We start from the raw sequence: 23,998 nt of genomic DNA, 5'->3' as shown, positions 1-23,998 counted from the left end.
ATGCACCAAAACCAATTAAATCATAATCTCTGGAGGTTGGCTTCAGGCATCAGTATTTTTTAAATCCTCAGGTGATTCTGACATGCAACCAAGATTAAGAAGCAGTGCTAGAGAGGCTGCCATGGTTCTGATTCATATTATGCCTGCAATTAAAAAACACACCACTAGGAGGCAGTGGCACTAGTTAGGGTATGCACAAGAGGCAGAACTGTTAGGAACGGCTATCTGGATAACTCCAACTGGCTCTGGCCACCAAGATCTAGTATAATTAGAACTTGCAGTAAAACTGAGAAGTCACTCATAGGTGATCATCTAATATCAGCCACCTGTCTTACTCAGCTAAGGCAAGCCTGCGGATCTGTGGGCCTCAGAACTTGGCACAAGATTAACGTCTTGAGACTTTAACAAATGACTCTAATGGAAATTGCTTTTTGCCTGGACCTTATCTTTTCCAGTCTTGGCTGTTCTCATCTGAATTTTGCCCTGGGCTCTTTGTCAGGATTTCCATTCCATGGGTGGTATATCTTGTGACTTAAATTAAACCAATCATAAGTATAACTAGAATCTGCTTGGCTCTCAATAGCTTATAAAGGACTTTCACATCTATTATTTCATTTGGATCTTCACAAAACCCTGTGTGTGGAGTTTATCTCCGATTTACAGGTAAGGACACTGAGGTTCATAGAATGGAAGTGACATTTTATAGAACTAGTGAGTGGTGGAGGTGGGACTCTTACTCAGATCTGTCCATGAACCAGTGATGGCAAGGGTGAATGTCCTCCCAACTGGAGAAAATGCTCATTTTGGCCAACGTTACAACGTTGTCCCCCACCCGCACACCTCCCCCCCCCCCAGCTGCTGCAGCAGTGTCTCTCCTGCCTCACTTCCTGTGTCTCTCTTCCAACTCCTTTCAAACGAATAAAAGATTTTACAGCTTCTTTATAAATACTCTGCAGGTTTCAATCCAGCCTTTTTGTAGATTCAAACAAAATCCCTGAAGGGGTTTGGTTCCCTCTTCTTTTTCCTTTCTGTTCAATACGTTTAAACCATTTTAAATCTAATGCATCAGAACTGTTTTTGAACGCAGGTACCCAGTAATTGACTCACAGATGTGAGTTTGACCACTGGCACTTGTGCTGACACTTGAGACCACCGTAGGTCATGGGGAAGACAAATAACCTCCAACTTGAATTCAATTTCATTTCCTCTGCCCCAGTGAAACTTTTTCACCTGTCAGCCTCATGGTCCTTGAGAACAAAGAACCAGCTTCCCTGACTCTGACCTGGGTGGGCTGTAGTGTTTGGAACATACTGAGAGATGGATGTTGGGCCCCTTTGGACTGGCCTTTTGCCCTGGGACACGGTTGTTGGTTGGATTCCAGCATCCAAATTGGTTTTCTGTCTTAAAGTCCTTACCTTTCACTTTGGTGAATGAAGTGTCCAAACCACAAAGGTGAAAGGAGGGGAGAAGTCTAAATGCTTGTTGTTGAATTTGTGCTTCATCTTCTACCTCATTCTATCAGGGAATCAATTTCTGATGTGCTCCTCTGAACAGAGAAAATGCTTAACTAAGCAATCCATGATTAAATGTCCAATGGGGAATGTCAGTTTTGGAATGGACAATAAATATAAGTGAAGAATATTCGATGATTATCAACCTTTGGAGATTTACTACACTCAAGTGGGCTGGTCAACTGGGATGATGGAGGTTCTGACAAATAACCTGGATATCCTGGGACAGAACTAATTTTGTCACTTTAGTCTTTAACAGAGTTGGTTCATTAAGTGTACTACAATGAAATTTGATTTCATTTTTATATGTTTTGTCTTTAGAGACTAATGTACTTCAAATCATAAGGAAACAAAATATTTGTTAGAGGTGGTTTGGGGAAATATGGGTAATTACAGAGGTCTAATGGGATGTGCTGAAGCTAAGATCAGTCAATGGTCACATTAAATCAGAGGGTTTGGTAACAAATCATGGACACCAAACTTGAACTAGTTTAAGCAAAAAATAGTATTTATTAGAAGGCTTTTAGAACAGCTCATAGAATTAAAGGACAAAATGAGAAATCAGGCTGTGGAAAACCAGGGCAAGTCCATACAGAGAAATAGGTCTTCAGATGCCACGAAGACTGCCCCTCTATGTCTCATCTCTGTCTTCAGCTTTACTCTCTCCTTATAAATTCCTTCCATACCTGCAGGGTCACCTGCAGCTTCCAGACTCACATCTCAAAAGTTCGCCAGTGAGAGGAAAAAGGATATTCTCTCCAGTATCAGTTAATACTCTTTGAGGAAAAGAGTCTGCTTGGTCAGACTAGGGGTCACATGTCCAAGCTCTGGGCCAATCACTGTGGCTGAGAGGTAGGGCTGGGAAGATAACAGCTCCTACTCAGAACCGAAGGCAGGGCTGTAGGGAGGAGAGTGGCTCCTAGAAGTGTGGATGACACAGGCTTGGCCTTGGGGGCAGTCATTGAGAAGCAGCCGCTCTGATTTCTCTCTGTACATTTATGACTTAGGAAGAGAATACAGAAAACTATAAGGACCATTTATGGAGATATATATATGTGACAGGTCTTTAGATAGATTATCCCACTTAGGTCAAGCCACTGAGATAGGTATAGTTGATATGCTCATTTTACTTACGAGAAGCAAAGGTCCAGAGAGGTTAAATAACTTGCCCAGAGTGACGCCACTGATAAGAGGAAGAGCTAGAGTCGGATGCACACTGGGTGTGACCTCAAAGCCAGTGTTCTTTGAGGCTAGGTAACCATTAGGCTATGTTGCCCCCCTCAGGCTCCACATTGCAAGCTTTCCAAAACACAAGTTTGCTCATGGTATTCCCTTGGTTAAACGGTCATGTACCACCTTTGCTTACAGGGTGAAGTTCAAACTCTTAGTCCTGGCTGACAGAGCCCTTCCACCCTCTCTCCTGGTCCTTTTCCCTGAGAAAACCAACATCGAATTAACCAACAGTAATTGAATCCTTGAGGCTGGGTCCTGCCTCTCATCTATGGGATGTACGGCTCACCATCCCGTACCACCCACTGCGGAGAGTCACTGAAGCTCACTGTCTTCTACCTCCTACACACCGCAAGGCATCAAGTCTGGGGCAAAATAACCCCCGAACTGTTCAAAGTTTCCAATCCCCTGGTTAGTGTCAAAGGGAGAAAGCTATAATTGGTGCATAGCGTTTAAATTCCAAAAATATCCTTAAAAATCTTGTTTATCATTATGAGTTAAAAAAATCAATAGAGCAAAACTCCCTTTCGTTCTCTTCCTTTCCCTCCCTGCCTCGCCATGCCCTTCCTTTCCCATTAACCCGCCCCCATCAACCGGGTGTTCAAGTTTGTTCTTATTTTAAGAGAACCTCTATTGAGCTTGGGTGGTTTCTCTTTCCAGAGGGCATGGGAGCCTGCCTGTTACGGACCTGCCTTTGTTCAAATGGCCCAAGTACATTCCAAAGTTGTCACAGCAAAGTCCTAGAAAATGGCATGTCTCCCGAGTGGCTTCTTGTGGATGCGTTACCCTCCATCATTCTCTCATAGGTCTGGGATTTATTTGCTCCCTAAAGTGAGATTGTTGGCCAGGCTGCTCAGAGGGTCTGTATGTGATTGATGGGCATGAGTTATCCCGGTCATCACTGAACAGGATGAGACCCACCCATGAGCCGAATCAAGGGACAGGCTGGGGAGGGGAGTGGGGCTGCCTGGGAGGCCTGGAGAAGAGAGGGCGTCTGTGGGTCCGACGGGGAGAGGGGAGGTGAGTCTGAGGGATGAGTCAGAGCAGCACATCTGGAAGGAGACGTGACGAGGCAGCTGGCAAGATCTCCCCAAGGTGGCTCATCCCCTGGTCCCAGAAAGAGCACAGGACTGGGCGTCAGCAGGCCCGAGTTTCCTTCTTTTTTTTTTTTTTTTTTTTAATTTATTTTTGGCTGTGTTGCGTCCTCGTTTCTGTGCGAGGACTTTCCCTAGTTGCGGCAAGTGGGGACCACTCTTCGTCGCGGTGCGCGGGCCTCTCACTATTGCGGCCTCTCCCGTTGCGGAGCACAAGCTCCAGACGCGCAGGCTCAGCAATTGTGGCTCACGGGCTTAGTCGCTCCGCGGCATGTGGGATCTTCCCAGACCAGGGCTCGACCCCGTGTCCCCTGCATTGGCAGGCAGACTCTCAACCACTGCGCCACCAGGGAAGCCCCTGAGTTTCCTTCTTGACTCTGTCATTGACTCAGTATGAAGCACAGGCAAGTCACATCCACTCAGTGCCTTGCAGTTTCCTCATCTATCAGATATGAGGATTGATCGACATCAGTACTTCCTAAATTTTAAGTATTCTGCTGTGGCCATCATCCAAAATGCAAAGGCAGATACATGAACAGTAATGGCAGCCCTGTGTGATTTCTGCTTTAATGCTCGATGGCCATCTGGAGCTAAGTTCAATTCCTGTCCCATAGGAACACTGGGAGTTTTATAATTTCTTTATGATTCCCCTACTGCTGACCTCCTCAAAGGGGGGGACCTGCACCGAAGAGATGCTCCGTAGAGATTTCTGAATGAAGGAATGAAGAAGGCAGGCAGTGCTAACGTTAGAACAGTTCCTTCTTAATGAGGAATGTGGTGTGTTGTCAAGAGGGCAGGCTTCGACTCACACAGGTCTGGGTTCGTATCATGGCTCCACCAGTAGCTGATGAGCCACAGTTTGTAAAACAGCAGACAGCATTTTCTTCTTTCCAGGGCTATCGTGAGGGCTTGTGACAATGCTTGAAGCATCCGGCACATGATGGGTGTGTAGTGATTGGAGGAAGAGGTTGGGAGGAGCCAGGTGAGTCATGGGCTTGATATCAGATGGATCGTGAGCCACCCCGGGAAGACTAGACTCTGCTCCAACCCCCTGGGCATCAAAAAGCTTGATATTGTGACATTTGTCATTACTTTAGGTTTGTGGAACTTGTAACAGAGAGTTTATTTCTTTTCCACCTGCAATTCAGTGTGTGTGTGTATGTGTGTGTGTGTGTGTGTGTGTGTGAAATGGAAAGAATCCTCCTGTGGTTGCAACCAACTCAGAAAAACACATATTTGATAGTATCCCATCCAATTGAAGTTTCCTAGTTAAAAACATGGATATTAACCATCATGTTGGGTAAGACCTTGGTGGAGTCACTTACCTGCTCTCAGTTTCCATTCCTGTGTTTATTGTATGATACCGATGACACTCTTGAGCCTGATTCTTTGCCTCAGGGTCTGCTTCTGCTTCATTTGGACTCAAACTAAGGCCCTTCGGGAAGAGGACAAGACACATTCTGGCCAGCTTGGCCTTCTCTGATGAATGGAGGGAGGCACTGGGGAGCCGTGTGAATGACTTTTCATTTTCCATGATGAGTGACAAACATCATCAGATGAGGTAATAAGAAAGGGAAACTACTTCCAGTAATCGATGCTGTTGGGTTAAAGATTGATGACTTTGAATATGAGTCCTAAGCCCGAGGGGCCTGAGGAAGATGGGGCAGCCTCTGGATTTGCTCCGTCCCTTGTTTGGTGCAATCCAGAGGTTGTGCTCCTCCTCAGTGGGGTAAACAGAACCTGCCTTGTTCATCTTTCAAGGGCAAGAACTATATCTTCCGCTTCTTTTTTATCCCCTTATTGGAAAACCACGTCTTTTTACGTTTGTAATTGTTCTTAAGATTCTGGAGAGAAAAATGGCCTGATTCTTTTAAGAACAAAGCAAACCCTTCAGTGAGGAACATTTTCTCACTGGTTGGAAAAGTACACTGGGAAATCAGAAGGTGTGTGATTAAGAATCTTTTGTCTTCAGTTTGTGACTTTGGGAGGAAGGGAAGCAGAAAGCTTCTGGGACGCAGGGAAAGGGTTTAACACTTTTCTTGAGGTTCCCGGGGAGTGAGTGCTGAGAGATCTTCTGTAGGTAATCAGCGCCGATTCCATCATGGAATCCAAATGAGAATTCTTCTGCTCCGCATGCCACCGGGAAGCTGCCCGTGAGCCCTGTTCATCCCCTCCAGGGGCACTGCGCTCACCCGGGCTTCCCCGCCTCCTGCCTCTTACCCTCCCAGCCACACCTGACACTGATGCCAGGCTGCCCTCTCATCTCCCCATTCCTCCTCCCGCCTGGGCCAAGTTCAACTCTAAACCTGGGCACAAGGCCCTTCATGACCTTTTCCAGCCTTCCCGCCATGGCACTTCGTGTCTGTCCAGCCACCCTGCCATTGTTCATGCTGTTCTCTGTGCCTGGAATGCCCTTCCTCACTTTGCCTCCTTGGCTAAGTCCAGCACGCCAAAATTCAAATGTTTTTCGGACACAGCCGGGTGTAAATTATTAACTCACTTCTCTGTGCTTGGACAGGCTCTTGATACACCTCTCTTACTCCCTGTCACTCTGCATAATGATTTGTTTAATTGCCCAGCTCTGCTGTTGGGCTGTGGCTCGCTGCAGGAGTCACTATGTCAGACTCATTCTGATTCTCCAAAGGGGGCGCAGTGCCTGGCCCATGACGGATACCTAGTGTAGGTTTGTGAAAAATAATTGGATGTCCTTGAACTTTACTTTTTCATGTTCACATGTTCCTTCTTTTCACCTAAGCCTTAAACACCTAGAGAGTAGGTGTGATTTATTTCAGATTCTTTTTTTTTTAAGCAAGAAACTGTTTTATTAAAGATGCTTTTCTGGCTGCAGAGTTACAATGATAAAAAGACATGGTCTCCTGCCCTCAAGTTGCTCAGAGTGTGTGCTTGATAGGGGTGGGGTGAGGGGAGGTAAACACATGAATAAATAATAAAAATGAGACTGATACTCTATAGACAGACATTAGATTCTTTTTCTCATCATTATTGCTCTCCCATGGCCCCTTTGCCAGCCTGGGCAGGTTCTTATGCATGATAAGTGGCCATTGGATAAGAGAAGGGATGACATTCACTCTTGTAGCTTTGGAGCTCAGCTCGGAGTCTTCTATCTCACACGGAGATGCTGTCAGAGAATATTTTTATCATCCTGTCACATTTAGAAAGCTGGGTGCTTGATCCTGGTCGTTTCTAAGTCAAAAGTGAAATAGTCTCCAGATCCCTGTGCTCAGAGAAAATCCCTGGCAGAGCCTCCTGCTTCAGGAGATGTGACATGTGCTTCTGCAGCACATCTCACACACCGTGGGGTGACGAAAGGTAATTTAACACCTGTCCAGGCCTCCATAGAGGCTCTCTAAGTGGGCTAATGGGATGTCAGTCACCACGCTAAGAGGGGCTGGAGCCCACCAGTATTACAGAGTCTAAGCTCCTCCAGCAACGGGCCCTGCTCCCTCCTTGGTTTCTATTCACAGGGCAGCCCTGGCTGGTCTGCACTCCGAAGCCAGATTCCTCTGGTAATAACACACCTCCTCTGTGGTTCCCTGTGGGCTCCACGGTGTAGGGCAGTGCTCGAGGGCATGGCAGTGGGCAGCTGCTTCCTGGGTCTGTCCACAGTGAGCACTGGATCCGAGATGCAATTGTCAACATGGTCTCCCAGGTCTAGGCATCTATTGTGCAAGGGTACCCGAGATTGTGTAAAGCTTGCAAAATGATTCACTGAGAAAGACAACCCAAAATATGAAGTATGGTGGATTTACCCAACAGTACTGCAACGGCTATTCTATTTTCAAGCAAAATAATATGCAGTTTGGTATAATGTTAACCTCTTATCTCTTTCCTTCTGGGAACTGGGAAGAGTCCCCTGAGTCAGACCAGACAAAGCTTTCAGTGTTTCAGCACTGGGGATGGAGGCCTGGAAATACAGTACAGTGAAGTTGTATCTTATGCTTCGTTAACTAATGCAAATTCAATGAGAGAGAGAAAGAAAAATAGAAAGATCCAGATAGAGATAGAGACGGAGGGAGGGAGAGGGAGAGAGGCAGAGAGGGGAAGAGAGAGAGAGAGAGAGAGAGAGAGGGAGAGAGAGAGCGAGTGATTAGCAGTTTGCCTGGTCTGGTGGTTATACCTGCCATTCTCAATGAGCCCATTTCCAGACAGGAGTGGGACATGACCATGAAGCTAGTCTGCCCTTGGTCTCGGTACCCGTGAGCCTCTTCCAGGTTGAGCCCCTGGTTGTGATCTCACTGTCTACAGAGGTGTGCTTCTTACATCCAGCCATCTTTATTACCTGCTGCCCATTACTGAATCCATTATACATAGAAGCATCTTTTACTGGGCAGGGCTGTATGTACCAAATGAGGCAAACTGTAGTTTGTGGACAATTTAAGGGTTTCTCAGGGGACGATTTTAACAGAAGAGACTTATGTGCTGAACTTTAGACCCCAATTTCTGGGTCAGATGTGACTCCACTAAAAGGATACCACTAATGATGAGTACAACGTAAACAATCATCATAACCATTCTTTACTGTACTTACTCAGTCCGGCCAACAGGATAGGTACTTTCCATGGACTATCTTCATTTTATCTTCACAACAATTCTATGCATCAGATATGATGGTATTTTGATGTAACTTTTTTAATTGAGGCATACATTTCACAGAGTATATTTTGGTGACTTTTTCACATGTATACACTCATGTTACCACCACCCTGATTAAGATAGAGCATTCCCATCCCACAGCAAGTTCTCCCATGCCCCATGTCCCCCGTCGAAATGATCATTGTTCTAAGACTATAGTTTCTTTCTTGCAAAATAATGTTTTTGACATTCATATTAGTTATATACATATATATGTGTGCATGTTTATACATTTATGGAGTTACATCGTGATAAACCCATCGTAAGTTGAAAATATTGTAAGTTGAAAAGGCATTGAATACACCTAACCTACAAACATCATAGCCTAGCCTAGCCTACCTTAAATGTACTCAGAACACTTATATAAGCCTACAGTTGGGCGAAATCATCTAACACAAAGCCTATTTTATAATAAAGTTTTGAAGAGCTCATGTAATTTATTGAATGTGGTACTTAAAGTGAAAAACAGAATGGCTGCCTGGGTACAGAATGGTTATACGTGTGTGGGTTTTTACCCTTGTGATCGCGTGGCTGAGGGGGGGTTTTAAGCTCGCTGCCGCTGCCCAGCATCTTGAGAGAGTATCGTACCACATATATCTAGCCCGAGAAAAGAGCAAAATTCAAAATTCCAAGTACAGTTTCCACTGATTGCATGTTGCTTTTGCATTGTTGTAAAGTTGAAAAACCTTAAGTGGAACCATCTAAGTTGGGGACCATCTGTATATAGACATGGTGGTCTGGAAGTCAAGGTAAGTTACATAAGGTCACACAGCTGGCAAGTGGTACAGCGTGGTTTTGAGCCGAGCTCCATGCTGCTCCAAAGGCTTTTAGCCACTGCCTCTGTGTGGGGAGGGTCATGGCAGCTCCGGTTTTCTAGTCCCAGGAGAGAAGCCTACACAGGAGCAGGTGAACATATACAGACTGAATACAAGCACGTAGACTACAGGATGCAGTAAATGTACTCATACCGCCAAGTGCCCCTTCCCGGCCAGTTGTCTGCAAATGGATTAAACCTTGGAAATTTAGGCATTTTCCAGCATAGAAGGCTAGGCTATCACTAAAGCCAGAGTCTCCATCCCTTTATTCTGAGCCTTTTGATTCCTGAATTTAACAGAAGAGGTGTTACTTTGATGTTCGAATCGTGCCTTTGATCAAAAGCTTGCTAGCTCCCTAGTGTCTCTTAGAACAAGACAGTAGTTCTATTGTGCTGGCGTGTGTTGTAACATTTTGGACAGCAGAAATGACATTTACATGAAACAGCCATCCTTGGAATGCATGAGATAAGACACTTTCAACAGCTCCTCGAAGAAAAGTCTCCAGCGTTGACTTTAAATCAAACAGAAGTAATAGCGTGTCATCCTGCTTCCCCTTCTCTACCTGGTGTTAATTACAATCCTGATAACAGGACTCAGTCAACATCCAGATGAGGAAGACAAAAACACCGCTTAAAAATGTTCAGATGAAAGTACAGTTAAGCAGAATTAAAACAAACAACCCCTCCCCCCCACATACACAGTCTTCATTCTTATTTGGCTTTTACTGGATGAGGTGATTAATAAACAGGTAATTGCTAAGGCTCCCCTGCTCCCCACCCCCCTGGAGTTTCCCTTTGAAAAAATTGAACAATTACTTTGTGCAATGTTATCAAAGTTTATTAAATTGTTCTCATCAACTTTGTCCAGTTACCAAATTTAGCTGATTTGCATATTGCACAGCAGAGTGGTGAAGGTGTTCCCATAGCGGAACCTCATTACTTCTGAGCAGAGAGAGGTTGTAAATTAAAGGTGGTTCAAATCCTTTACTCTTACAGATTAGGAAACTGAGGCTCGGAGAGGTGAACTGACCTGGCTAAGGTTCACACAAGCTAAAGATAAGGCAGGCTGTGCCCCCTGCTTCCCAGAACCCGCATCTGTCTGCAGGGCTCTAAATGGGCAAACCCCGTGTTGTCCCCATAGAGGCCAGAGCACGCTTCCACATTCCTGCACGTCTCAGTTAGTTCCAATTTAGACATTACATCAAGCATGCACTTAAAATGCAAATCCATCCTGACAGGACCAGAAATAATAAAGGCGGATTATTCTAGTGCAATTCAATAGCTCCAGGATCTTGGAATTTTGAAGCGACAGGCTAAATGGTCCTAAATGAAAGATTGTTCTTTCTTGGAGGGTGAAAAACTAACTAACTTCCAACACTTTGCATCTCTATCCCTGTCTCAGAATCCTCTTCCTAGACCTCTTTTTTTTTTTTTTTCTGTAACAAAGACAGTAATTAGCTCCTAAGAAATTTTTTTTTTTAAACCCCACATTTGTTTATTTATTTATTTATTTATGGCTGTGTTGGGTCTTCGTTTCTGTGCGCAGGCTTTCTCCAGTTGTGGCAAGCGGGGGCCACTCTTCATCGCGGTGCGCGGGCCTCTCACTATCGCGGCCTCTCTTGTTGCGGAGCACAGGCTCCAGACGTGCAGGCTCGGTAGCTGTGGCTCACGGGCCTAGTTGCTCCGCGGCATGTGGGATCTTCCCAGACCAGGGCTCGAACCCGTGTCCCCTGCATTGGCAGGCAGATTCTCAACCACTGCGCCACCAGGGAAGCCCTCCTAAGAAATTTTGAAGAGAAAATAATTTAAAATTAATACAGAAGATGGAAAAAAGGGGGAGGAGTCAAGATGGCGGTGTGGGAAGATGTGGAGTTAGCGTCTCCCCACAACTAGGGCGCCTGCCAGCTGCTGGTGGGGAACTCTAACCCCCAAGGAGAGGGGAGGAACCCCAGAGTGAACCGGTAGGACGTAGGGGGATGGAGGGGGGAGGAGAAGTGGAGGCCAGACAAGACTGGCGCCCCTGAGGCCAGGGAGATCAGGAGAGGCAGGTGGGAGGGACTCTCCGGGAAGAGTGGGAGGGGAGAGGAGCGGAGGGCGATCGCCTGGCCCACTGGGGCTGGGGAGCCTGCTGAGCTCCCAGGCTGATCCCCTGCCCTCCGAAGCCCCATCCAGGCTGCATGGGTCCTTGGGGGCATAGGAGGGAGGCCGGGGAGATCAGGAGAAGCAGGCGGGAGGGGGCCTCTGGGAGGACCGGGAGAGGAGCGGAGGGTGATTGCCCTGCCCACGTGGACACGGGGAGTCCGCTGAGCTCCCAGGCTGGTCCCCTGCCCTCCAAGGGTCCCCCTTCCCCCACCCCCCATGCACAATGGTCCTGGGGGCATAGGAGGGAGGCCCAGGAGATCAGGAGAGGCAGGTGAGAGGGGCCCTCCCAGACCCCAGGAAGAGCAGGAGAGGAGAGGAGGGCGTTTACCCCGCCAACTCGAGCCCAGGAAGCCTGCTGCGCTCCCAGGTGAGGTCCCCTGCCCTCTGAGACCAGGGGTGGAGGGCACACCTGGGCCCCTTCTGTTCCTTGAGCCTAAGCCCCACCCCTCACAGCCCCCAGGGCCTTTTCCAGCCCTGTGGTCCTGAGCATTGGCCCCGCCCACTGCCCAAACCTCACCCTTGCTTAGGCCCCGCCCTCCACAGCCAAGGCCCCCCCCGCCCCGCCCTTTTTTTTTTTTTTCTTTTTCTTTTTCCTCCTCCTCTTTTTTAATATTGTGGTACTGATGTATCTTCCAGTTGTTGATTCATCTATATTTTTATTTTTACTTTCTTTCTAACATATCTGTTAGTTTCCTAGTCTAATTTCATTTTTTACTTCGTTATTGTTCTCTCTCTTTTTTTTTTCTGTTGCCCCACGCAGCTTGTGGGATCTTGATTCGCAAGCCCAGGGTCGGGTGGAAGCTTCTGCAGTGGAAGCTCCAAGTCCGAACCACTGGACTAACAGAGAACCTCAGGCCCCAGAGACTCTTCATCGGAGTGAGGTCTCACAGAGTTCCTCATCTCAGCACCAAGACCCAGCTCTACCCAATAACCTACAAACTCCAGTGTTGGAAGCCTCAGGCCAAACAACCAGTAAAACAGGAACACAATCCCAATCATTAAAAAAAAAAAAAGAGAAGGCAAAAATTATGTCACAGATAAAGGAGCAAGGTAAAAAGCCTACAAGATCAAATAAATGAAGAGGAAATAGGCAATTTACCTGAAAAAGAATTCAGAGTAATGATACTAAAGATGATCCAGAATCTTGGAAATAGAGTGGAAGCAAGGATTGAGAAAATACAAAAAATCTTTAACAAAGATCTAGAAGAACTAAAGAACAAACAGAGATGAACAACACAATAACTGAAATGAAAAATATACTAGAAGGAATCAATAACAGAATAACTGAGGCAGAAGAACGAATAAGTGAGCTGGAAGACAAAATGGTGGAAATAACTGCTGAAGAGCAGAATAAAGAAAAAAGAATGAAAAGAATTGAAGACAATCTCAGAGACCTCTGGGACAACATTATATGCACCAACATTCGAAATATAGGGGTCCCAGAAGAAGAAGAGAAAAAGAAAGAGTCTGAGAAAATATTTGAAGAGATTATAGGGGAAAACTTCCCTAACATGGGAAAGGAAATAGTCACCCAAGTCCAGGAAGCACAGAGAGTCCCATACAGGATAAACCCTAGGAAATACACACCAAGACACATATTAAGCAAACTAACAAAAATTAAATTCAAAGAAAAAACATTAAAAGCAGCAAGGGAAAAACAAAAAATAACATACAAAGGAATCCTCATAAGGTTATCAGCTGATTTTTCAGTGGAAACTCTGCAGGCCAGAAGGGAGTGGCAGGATAAACTTAAAGTGATGAAAGAGAAAAACCTACAAGCAAGATTACTCTACCCAGCAAGGATCTCATTCAGATTCAATAGAGAAGTCAAAAGCTTTTCAGACAAGGAAAAGCTAAGAGAATTCAGCACCACCAAACCAGCTTTACAACAAATGCTAAAGAAACTTCTCTGAGCAGGAGACACAAGAGAAGAAAAAGACCCACAAAAACAAACCCAAAACAATTAAGAAAATGGTAATAGGAAGATACATATTGATAATAACCTTGAATGTAAAGGGATTAAATGCCCCAACCAAAAGACACAGACTGGCTGAATGGACACAAATACAAGACCCATATATATGCTGTCTACAAGAGACCCACTTCAGACCTAGGGACACATACAGACTGAAAGTGAAGGGATGGAAAAAGATATTCCATGCAAATGGAAATAAAAAGAAAGCTGGAGTTTTCTTTTGATCATAAGAAAGTTCATAGCAATTCAATCTCACCTCAAGAAACAAGAAAAATCTCAAACAGTCTAACCCTACACTTAAAACAACTAGAGAAAGAAGAACAAAGAAAACCCAAAGTCAGCAGAAGGAAAGAAATCATAAAGATCAGAGCAGAAGTAAATGAAATAGAAATGAAGAAAACAATAACAAAGATCAATAAAACTAAAAGCTGGTTCTTTGAGAAGATAAACAAAATTGATAAACCCTTATCCAGACTCATCAAGAAAAAAAGGGAGAGGATGCAAATCAATAGAATTGGAAATAAAAAAGGAGAAATCACAACTGACACTGCAGAAATACAAAGGATTATAAGAGACTATTAAAAACAACTCTCTGCCAATAAAATGGACAACCACGAAGAAATGGACAAATTCTTGGAAAGGTACAATTTTCCAAGACTGAACCAGGAAGAATTAGAAAATATAAACAGACCTATCACAAGTAATGAAATTGAAACCATAATTAAAAATCTTCCAGCAAACAAAAGTCCAGGACCAGATGGCTTCACAGGTGAATTTTCTTAAACATTTAGAGAAGAGCTAACACCGTTCCTTCTCAAACTCTTCCAAAAAATTGCAGAGGGAGAAACACTCCCAAATTCATTCTACGAAGCCACCATCACCCTGATACCGAAACCAGAAAAAGATATCACAAAAAAAGAAAATTATAGACCAATATCACTGATGAACATAGATGCAAAAATCCTGAACAAAATACTAGCAAACAGAATCCAACAGCACATTAAAAGGATCATACACCGTGATCAAGTGGGATTTATCCCAGGGATGCAAGGATTCTTCAGTATACGCAAATCAATCAATGTGATACACCACATTAACTAAGGAATAAAAACCATATGATCACTGCAATAGATGCAGAAAAAGCTTTTGACAAAATTCAACACCTATTTATGATAAAAACTCTCCAGAAAATTGGCATAGAGGGAACCTCCCTCAACATAATAAAGGCCATATATGACAAACCCACAGCAAGCGTCATACTCAATGGTGAAAAACTGAAAGCATTTCCACTAGTATCAGGAACAAGACAAGGATGTCCACTCTTGCCACTCTTATTCGACATAGTTTTGGAAGTCCTAGCCATGGCAATCAGAGAAGAAAAAGAAATAAAAGGAATACAAATTGGAAAAGAAGAAGTAAAACTGTCACTATTTGCCAATGACATGATACTATACATAGAAAATCCTAAAGATGCCACCAGAAGACTACTAGAACTAATCAATGAATTTGGTAAGGTTGCAGGATACAAAATTAATGCACAGAAATCTCTGGCATTCCTATACACCAACAACAAAAAATCAGAAAGAGAAATTAAGGAAACACTCCCATTTAACATTGCAACAAAAAGAAGAAAATACTTCAGAATAAACAAGGCGAAAGACTTGTACTCAGAAAACTATAAAACACTGATGAAAGAAATCAAAGATGACGTAAACAGATGGAGAAATATACCATGTTCTTGGATTGGAAGAATCAATACTGTGAAAATGACTATACTGCCCAAGGCAATCTACAGATTCAGTGCAATCCCTATCAAAGTACCAATGGCATTCTTCACAGAATTAGAACCAAAAATCTTACAATTCATATGGAAACACAAAAGACCCTGAATAGCCAAAGCGATCTTGAGAAAGAAAAATGGAGGTGGAGGAATCAGGCTCCCTGACTTCAAACTCTACCACAAAGCTACAGTAATCAAGACAGTATGGTACTGGCACAAAAACAGATATATAGATCAATGGTACAGGATAGAATGACCAGAGATAAACCTACACACATATGGGCACCTAATTTATGACAAAGGAGGCAAGAACATACAATGGAGAAAAGACAGCCTCTTCAATAAGTGGTGCTTTGAAAACTGGACAGCTACATGTAAAAGAATGAAATTAGAACACTACCTAACACCATACACAAAAATAAACTCCAAATGGATTAAAGACTTAAATGTAAGATCAGACACTCTAAAACTTTTAGAGGAAAACATAGGAAAAACACTCTTTGACATAAACCACAGCAAGATCTTTTTTGACCCACCTCCTAGAGTAACAGAAATAAAAACTAAAATAAACAAATGGGACTTAAACTTAAAAGCTTTTGCAGAGCAAAAGAAACCATAAACAAGACAAAAAGACAACCCTCAGAATGGGAGAAAATATTTGCAAATGAAACAACAGACTAAGGATTAATCTCCAAAATATGCAAACAGCTCATGGAGCTCAATATCAAAAAAACAAACAGTCAGTTAACCTACCAAGGAAGACATACAGATGGCCAAGAGGCACATGAAAAGATGCTCCACATCACTAATTATTAGAGAAATGCAAATCAAAACTAGAAAGAGGTATCACCTCATGCTGGTCAGAATGGCCATTATCAAAAGAGCTAGAAACAATAAATGCTGGAAAGGATGTGGTGAAAAGGGAACCCTCCTACACTGTTGGTGGGAATGTAAATTGATATAATCACTATGGAAAACAGTATGGAGTTTCCTTAAAAAACTAAAAATAGAACTACCATATGACCCTGCAATCCCACTACTGGGCATATACCCTGAGAAAACCATAATTCAAAAAGAGACATGCACCACAATATTCATTGCAGCACTATTTACAATAGCCAGGACATGGAAGCAACCTAAATGTCCATTGACAGATGAATGGATAAGGAAGATGTGGCACATATATACAATGGAATATTACTCAGCCATAAAAAGAAATGAAATTGAGTTATTTGTAGTGAGATGGATGGACCTAGAGTCTGTCATACAGAGTGAAGTAAGTCAGAAAGAGAAAAACAAATACCGTATGCTAACGCATATATATGGGATCTAAAAAAAACCCCAAATGGTACTGATGAACCTAGTTGCAGGGCAGGAATAAAGAGGTAGACATAGAGAATGGACTTGACGACATGGGGTGGGAGGACGAAGCTGGGGCAAAGTGAGAGTAACATTGACGTATATACACTACCGAATGTAAAATAGTTGGCTGGTGGGAAGTGGCAGCATAGCACAGGGAGGTTGGCTCAGTGCTTTGCGATGACCTAGAGGGGTGGGATAGGGAGGATGGGAGGGAGGCTCAAGAGGGAGGGGATATGGGGACATGTGTATGCATATGGGTGATTCGCTTTGTTGTGCAACAGAAACTAACACGGTATTGTGAAGCAATTATACTCCAATAAAGATGTATTAAAAAAATTAATACAAATAATCTAGATAAATTTGAGTTTTAAATCTTAGTGACTAAAAAAACTCATGGAAGTTATGTACTTTTAAAAAAAAACTTTTATTTTATATTGCAGTATAGCCGATTAACAATGTTGTGATAGTTTCACGTGCACAGCATAGTGACTCGGCCATACATATGCATGTATCCATTCTCCCCCAGACTCCCCTTCCATCCAGGCTGCCACATAACGTTGAGCAGAGTTCCCTGTGCTATACAGTAGGTTCTTGTTTTTTATGCTTTTTAAATATAACAGCATGTACATGTTCCTAGACCTCATTTGGACCTTGCTTTTATTTTAAAACTTTTATTATGGAAAGTTACCAACACATGCAAAAGTGAGAGGGTTGTATAATGCAGGCCAGTCTAACAATGACCTACATATGGCTTATCCTGATCTGGCTCTGTTGTCTCCTGCTTCCCCACTCACTGGATGATTTTAAAGCAAATCATAGGCATTGTAACATTTTGTCTGTACATTCTTCATTTGGTCATTCAGTATGGACCTTGTTTCCTATTTTTTAAGGTCACTATATTTTACATCAGTGAAACGTGTGCTCTATGAAAATTTAAAATAATGAAATGTTATGTAACCATTAAAATGATATTTTTGACATGGGAAATTATCCTTCATAGTTTAAGATAATTAAAACCCAATGGAATGAATGTTCCATCCTGTAACACATACAGAATCAGAAAGGGTGTGTATCAGGTCGCAGTTTCTTCTTCTTTTTGCTCATTTTTCCTCTGTTTTTTTCAATAAACATGCATCATTTGTGTAACAAAAAGAAAAGAGGCAAAGGGTTTAAAGTCATTCATAAAGACAGTGTGATAGATTGGAAAAGGGATGTTGAATTCTACTAGTTAGGTTGTGGGATGATGTGCCAAAGAAGACGAAATGGCCACTGACGTGTGTGTGTGTGTGTGTGTGTGTGTGTGTGTGTGTGTGTTGGGAGGACGGTGGTCTCCTTAATCAAACTCAGTGGTAACAGGAGTAAAAGTGATTAAGATTTTTCAATTTAACACATGTTGTATGAAGCACCCACTTTGGACCAGGCATTGTGCTACTTGTTGGGATTACAACTATGAAACTAGAAAGGGAACAAACACATTAGACTCTTATTACTCCAAGCATGGTCCAGTGATCAGCATCACCTGGGAGCTTGTTAGAAATTCAGATTCTCAGGCCCCACCCCAGACTTACTGAATCAGAATCTGTTTGTAATAAACTCCGTTGGGGGTGGATTCAGATGCACATTAAAAGTCTAAGAAGTGCTGGGCTAGAGCAGGGCATCCTTGACTGCTGGGACTGTGTCTCATTGGTTTCTGCCTTCAGCCTCACTCAGAGCCTGTTCAGAGGAGGGAATGGTGGAGAGAGAGGTCAGGGGTATAAACTGGCACTTGAAGTGGGTTCCTGATGGACACATGTTGACCAGGTGAATGGATGATTGTCCTTACACACTGTTTCCACTCCTGCCCCACAGCCTTTCTGACTCACCACTGCCAAGGAAGCATCTTCAGACACCTTGGCTAGGCATTCGAGGCCCAGGACAGAATAGGCCTATTCTACTGGTCTCTTTATTCTTGAACTTCCATCCATCCTCTCAACACTGTGCTTTGTCCCCACCATCAGCAACTCAAAACATTGGTTCACATCTTCCATGTTCTTTAAAGCTCATATGCCATGCCATCTCCTTCAGGAAGCCTTCCAGGGATACATAACCAGCAGGATCTCTTCCTTCTCCATATTTTGGCAGGGCCTACCGTCGATGCCATTCACTGGTCCCTCATGCATGTGCTGCTGCAAATAACCTTAAGCTCCCACAGCCTCAGTCTCCTCACCTGTAAAATGGAAATCACAGTTTCTTCCTTACAGGGAGTCTTGAGGATAAGTTGAGAAGTGGATATACAGCACTTAAGATGATGTCTGTCCTAGTATATTATAGGAACTGTTCTAAGCTTATTAATATCAGAAAAACATTGAACTTCATGATAATTCTGTGAGGTAAGTACTATTATTTTCCTTATTTTACAGATGAGGAGACAGAGACACAGAACGATTGATGGACTTGCCCAAGGTCACCACAGCAAGTGAAGGGGAAAACAGAGGTAAGCCCAGGTGTCTAGGTGTCTACCTAACTCGGATGTACGTACTCTGGTTTTTTGTGTGTATGATAAGAACACAACATGAGATCTACTCTTAAAGTTTGAAGTGTACAATATGGTATTGTTAACTATGGGCACGATGTCGTATGGCAGAGCTCTAGAAGTTATTTGTCTTACTTAACTGAAGCCTTATACCTGTTGAATGGCAACTCCCCATTTCCCTCTCCCCCAGCCTCTGGAAACCACCATTCTGCTCTCTGCTTCTCTGAGTTTGACTATTTTAGACGCCTCGTATAAGTGGAATTATACAGTATTTGTCTTTCTGTGGCTGGCTTATTTCACTTAGCACAACCTCAAGTTGTGTTCATTTTGTCTCACATGGCAGGATTTCCTTATTTTTCAAGGCCAAATAATATTCCTTTGTATGCATTTAGAAATTGGAACCCTTGTGGTTGGGAATGTAAAATGGTGCAGCTGCTATGAAAAATAGTATGGAGGTTCTTCAAAAAATTAAAAAGGGAACTACATATGATCCAGCAAGTCCACTTCTGGGTATTTGTCCCAAAGAATGGAAATCAGGATCTCAAAGATATATCTGTGCTCCTAAGTGTTCATTACAGCATTATTTACAATAGCCAAGATGTAGAAACAATCTAAGTGTCCATCAATGGATGAATGGATGAACACACTCTTAAATGCCTGCTTTTGGTGGTTACTCAGCAACAGGGCAGCAAAGATGGTTATTTCTGTCCCTCTGTCCCTGCCTCCCATTGCCTAGCCCTGACATATAGTTGCATAAATTGATGCATGTTGGTTACATGCTTTTCCTATCAGCAAGCTCATCTTTAGCAGCTGTGGTTTGGCTGGAAAAGGCACCCTCTCCATCCCCACTGGCCGGCTCAGATGTCTTGGGACAAAGACACATCCAGGTGTTCTTGTGAGGAGTTGTGGCCTTCTTCATAGCCTTTTCCGGCAGCAGACAGATGGTCCCAATATCTCACTGCCCACCCATAGCATTAGTGGTTCTTCCTGGTCCTCAGACCTGGCTAGATGATGGAAATCAGGAAAGAGTCCTGGATGTGGAGTTAGGAGACCTAGGTTAGGGCTCCTTGATTTAGATATTGCGTGCCTGTCATTTAAGCCTCTCTGAGCCTCATTACCTTATCTATAAGATGGGAGCACAATATCAGAGTCACAGGGTTGTTCTGAGAGTTCAACGGGAGCATGGAGAGAAGGACCCTTCAGACTACTGGTGTTCAAAGCGAAACCCAGTAGAAGGTGAGGACATTGAGTGCAGAATCCACAGGCAGGTTTTTTTTTTTTTCACACTTTTTGGCCACACCCCACGGCATGTGGAATCTTAGTGCCCTGACCGGGGATCAAACCCGTGCCCCCTGCATTGGAAGTGCAGAGTCTTAACCACTGAACCACCAGGGAAGTCCCCACAGGCAGTTATTGAAGGTAACTTTGTGTGTTCTTTCTTTTGCTTGAAATTAGATCCCAAACAGAGTTCTAATGACTAGTCTCCATAATTAATTTAAATAACTACATACTATATCCTTGAGCTGATGTGTCTCAATTACCATTTCTATTAGAAAACAATATATTGAACATCCTTAAGTATCTTTTTTTTTTTTTGACTTGTAATTTAGGATAAATTCCTAGGAGTGTGATTATGGGGGTGAGGTGGGGGGAATGTTATGCTCGCTTTTCTGATTCTTTGAGTGTATTTTCTCATTGCTCTCTTATAAATCTTACCATAACTTCACTAGCATTGGGTTTTTACTGTATTTTTTAAAATTAAAAAAAATGCCCACCTTTGTGTTTTTTAACAAAAAACACAGAGCAGGTATCACCAAGTCAGCTGAATACCTTTCCCATACTCATAATATTTCACTTATCACATCAAATGGTAAACAATTTATTGTTCAATCTTCCTCCCAGCCCCCACCCAGATGTGAGCCACAGGAAGTCAATCTATGCTCATCTTAAACAGCTGGAACATTGTAGGTTTACAGTCATTGTTTGTTGAAATCGTCTCTTTCGTCTTGCTGAACACCGTGGTCATCTTACAGTGTGTTGAAATAAAACTTAAAATTAGCTTTGCCCTGGGATGGTGAGTGTTGGATTGGAACCGAGGCTCTGTTGGACTCTGAAGTTCTAGGAAGTGGAATCTCAGGTTTATCAAAGTCTAGCTGCATTCCTAGGAGGAGGGGTGAGCGAAGCCTCCCAGCCTGATGTTTTGCAGAGGAAATCTGGGTCCATAACCCAGTAAACTGATTACAGATAAGATAGTTCCCGTCAAAGGCTGATGCAGGCTTTGAGGGGTCGGCAATACACGTACCACATGATTTAATCAAATGCAGTCCCTGGTCTAAAGAGACAATGGCTGAAAATACTACCTGGATATTATTGCAAAGAGGGGGGCTGTTTGTAGATGAGGGTTTTTAGAAACTTATTTTAAGCTGAAAACCAGATGGAGATAAGGGCTCCGTTGATGAGGAGGCTGTGTGTGAAGAGTGCTTGTGCCGTGGTTTCTGGAGGGACGACGGAGGAGCTCCGGAGGCTGGTGGGAGGATGAGGGATGCCAGTCTGAGCTCTGTTGGATGGTACTTTGAAATAACAAAGAAGAGATGTTAGATATGTTACAGGAAAAGAAAAAAAAATAAAGCTGGGGAAGACTGGCTGCCAGGTACCAGGAAGCGTGAGGGGAGAGGGTGATGAGGGAAGGAGGGCACTTGTGGGGCATCTCCTGCTGGCTTGGGGAGTGGGGCACAGCCCTCTGCTTGAGACATCACCTCTGAGGTCACAGTGAGGGGGCGTGCAGAGGGGACAGGCAGCCTGCGGGAGGCCCCATGCATCTGCCTCAGCCAGTCACCCTCCACCCTGGCCTTCTAAGCCCTGGACTCCGTATACCAGCTGGGCTTTCGCCAAAACTCTCTTCAGTGGCTGCTTCACCTCCTTCTCTCTTTCCAACCCTTCATCTTTCTAGCTGCTGCCCCGAGTGAGTGACCTTTCAAAGAAATTCATCATTTCTCCCCTGAAACACATCACATCCTTCCCCATCCCTTCCATGAGGTCTCTTGGGTGTGGCATTCCAGGCCTCCCACGGCTATTCCACAGGGACCTTTCTTTTTCTCATCTCAGCCAAGTCACCCCACCCCAGGTTTCCTCCCCTTCAGGCTCCTGTGAGGGTTTCCTTTTCTCGGATCTATATGCTTTTGTATAAGTGATTCTATCATCCTGGAATTCTCTCCCCCGCTTGTCTACCTAGAAAATTCCCACTCATCCTTCAAGGCCCGGTTCAAATGCCCCCTGACTTACAGACACTTCTTTGTTCCCATTTTAACGCGAACAGAAATAGTTACGTTAAAGGAATGAAGATCTCACTACCCAATGGGATAAAAGGTGGAGAGCAAAAGGCATAGGAAAAAAGGACACGGACACAGAGTGCCTATTCTGTGCTTGGCAATTCACAGAGCTGGTCATATTTTGACATTTCTAAGACACTTAAGAACTCGAGGAAACTGTGGGCCCAGGTGGTGAAGTGACTCACTTGAGGTCACCCAGCTGGCTTGGAGCAGAGCTGGGACTGGAATCCACATCTTCCAGACTCCAAGGCCCATGGACATTAGGTAGTGTCCTCAGCAGCCCTGAAAGTATGGTCTGGAGGCCCTGCTTATTCCCCCAGTGAGGATGGCAGTGGGGAAAGGAAGTCTAGACCTAGGCTCCAGACTTTGACACTCACCTGGTCCTTTCAACCTCAGTCTCCTCATCTGGAAAATGGGCATTTGGGCAAAATGACACTTAAGGTTTTTTCTTCCCACATCTGTAGTTGCTGTTCAAGTTGGTAAGATGAGATTAAAAATGGCCTAAACTGAGGACAGGGGCTGGAGGTCTGGCCCTAACTCTTTTAACTCCCTTCCTGTGTGACTTTCTGAACTCCTATTTGCCCATCTTACAATAGGGCACTTGGGTGAGATGTCCTCCAGGGCACCTTCTATGTCAAATATATGGTGCTTTAAGGCAAACCAGAGGCCCCAGAAATCTGTGATCTAACCCAGCTGGTTTCTTCTAGTCTACATACAAGCTGAGTTGGGATGCTCAGTTATTTCCTTCCTCACAGTTAAATTCTTCAACTCTGGAAGGTAGGTGGATAGGTTTGGGTGGAAGCATATACTCTACCATGGGGATTAGAAGGCTTTGGTTTCTGTCCTGATTCTACTGCGATCTGTGTGAACATGGGTTAACTACTTTCCCTCTCTGAGCCTTCGGAGTTCCTTTTCCAGTGAAGAGGAAGTAGATAGTCTGGATGGGCTTTTTCAGCAAAACCATTATTGGATTTTGAATGGCATGTAGAGATTCTTCCATAGCACAGCCAAACACAAATAAGCCTTGTAAAGAAGAGGGACCCAGGAGGGTCTGGACTCCAGAAGTCATGTGGGATCTACCCAAACATGGTTCTGTCACAGCATCTGAGGGAGATCTTCTCCTCAGACTTAGCGAAGGCTTTGACATGGTATGTTGAGGGTGCCTGAGTCCACAGGGGCATAAGAACTGGATACCAACTTGGGTACAAAGCACCCCTTCCTCCTCACCAAGGATTCAAAAGACCATAAATATGCAGCGGGGGTAGAGAGAGAAGCGATCACTCAGACAACATTCCTCTTCTTTCACGTTCTGCAGATTCTCTTCCTTACGCTCAACACGGTTCTTGTCACACTCACTTTTCCCGCAAATATTTATTAAGCACCTACTCTGTATCCCGAGCACTCTTTTAGGTTGTGGGACTGCAGCAGAGAACAGAAGAGACCGAGATCCCTGCCTTGTGGAGCTTACTTACTGGTGGGGGAGACAGAAGATAAACCAGTAGACGGATCTAGAAGGTGGTGGGTGGTGATAAGTGCTGTGGAGGACAGTCTGTCAGGAAAGGGCAGCAGAGGTGCCTGCAGAAGCTCTTCTGAGGG

General features: G+C 44.0%; 1 long non-coding RNA gene across 3 annotated transcripts in view; it reads left to right on the top strand.

Annotated features, from left to right (window-relative positions):
• Positions 1 to 23,998, top strand: part of LOC132353424 (uncharacterized) — a 600,229-nt gene that overhangs the window by 102,287 nt on the left and 473,944 nt on the right. For all 3 annotated transcript variants that reach the window (XR_009499025.1, XR_009499023.1, XR_009499024.1), the window contains exon 3: positions 18,961 to 19,034. This is a non-coding gene — a long non-coding RNA (uncharacterized LOC132353424). The remainder of the gene's footprint in view (positions 1 to 18,960; positions 19,035 to 23,998) is intronic.

This window comes from Balaenoptera ricei, chromosome 19 (assembly GCF_028023285.1).
Source record: "Balaenoptera ricei isolate mBalRic1 chromosome 19, mBalRic1.hap2, whole genome shotgun sequence".
Taxonomy (NCBI): domain Eukaryota; kingdom Metazoa; phylum Chordata; class Mammalia; order Artiodactyla; family Balaenopteridae; genus Balaenoptera; species Balaenoptera ricei.
This window is presented reverse-complemented; position numbering and strand designations above follow the sequence as displayed.